The 1,323-nt window shown below is 37.0% G+C and overlaps 1 protein-coding gene across 1 annotated transcript in view; it reads right to left on the reverse strand.

The window, feature by feature from the left end:
* Positions 1 to 1,323, reverse strand: part of mosmoa (modulator of smoothened a) — a 22,653-nt gene that overhangs the window by 7,376 nt on the left and 13,954 nt on the right. The gene's annotated exons all lie outside the window — the stretch shown is intronic.

Consider the following 1,323-nt stretch of genomic DNA (forward strand, 5'->3'; position numbering starts at 1 on the left):
AATATTTATATTTACCAGTCAACAGTTAGAAAATGTTCTCTGGTTATAGGATGAAACTTGTCTCTATTAGCTAACCATCTACTTAACAGGTCAGGTTCCTCTAACAGAAACCTAAAAGTACTCACATTTACAATATTATTTTACACTCTGTAGGTCTAAATATTAATCAGAGGACAAAGTAATATTTAATAGTTTGTTAAATTGTAGCATGATTCAATATTTATTTTATAAATATTTATTTTATTTTATAAATATATATGAACAAAACACACACACACACAATACAAATATATAATATACAAAAATGCTGTGCGTCTCCTGGGGGCTAAGCCCCCCTTGTCCTTAAAACCTAGTGACACCCCTGCTAACCAGTCAGAAACTGGAGTCTAAATAAGAAGCAGAAAATAATTACAAGTAGAAAAATGAGAGTAAACACAGAAAGAGTGTCAAATTAAAAATAAAATAAAAAACAGAGAAAAAATCAGCAATGAGACAAAAAGAAGATTCTTTTAAATGCCACTAATTCATCTGTTGGCTCAATCATGCAACCGGCCAACATTTCTCCACTCGTTTGCTCACTTCTGTGTAGAACAAGTGATTAATAAAATAAACTCTGCCAGGTACTAAGTGCTTCCTACGTAGCTCATATTGGACAGAGTTGCATCAGCTTTAAAAGGCTCTTTGTAAGTATGTGTCCAAACTGTCCATCCTCGCATAAAAAACTCTGCCCATCTACCCTGTTTGTCCTCGCTCCATCTGGTTTGTCCTCTCTGTGCTTGATTAAAGATTAGCGAGAATGCAAGTTGACATGCTTCACTATACTTTCCATCAGGACACAAATGGACCCCGGGATCAAAGTGAGTCACCTGTGTGAAGGGCAGCTCTGACAGCAGCACCCTGTTCCTGCCGCACCGCCTCCTCTGGAGATATCCCACTCGATTAAAGCACAAACTCAAGAGGATTTTCTGTGTGAGTAAGCAGAACCGTGTCGTGTTGCTTAGTGCTCGGGTCTCTGCTGACCACAGGTCTCTCTAAATGAAAGGTGGACTCTGAACAACAAACTGCAGGGGCAGAAATGATTGAAAATAAGATGCTGACTGAAACTGTGACGTGTTTGGAGCTGTGATCAAACAGACTCACTGTTGGATAAACAAACTGTTTTTTGTGAGGGTTTTTTTTAGTTTCAAGCATGAAATACAAAGTTTTTTTGTCCTCATTGAATCAAACAAGAACACTGTCTGATCTTTAAAGAATAACTTACCCCAAAATTAACTTTTTTAGCTGATAAACTGCCTAGAATGTGTCTAAAATGTTATATAGTAC

The sequence above is a fragment of the Austrofundulus limnaeus genome, unplaced genomic scaffold (assembly GCF_001266775.1).
Source record: "Austrofundulus limnaeus strain Quisiro unplaced genomic scaffold, Austrofundulus_limnaeus-1.0 Scaffold65, whole genome shotgun sequence".
NCBI lineage: Eukaryota > Metazoa > Chordata > Actinopteri > Cyprinodontiformes > Rivulidae > Austrofundulus > Austrofundulus limnaeus.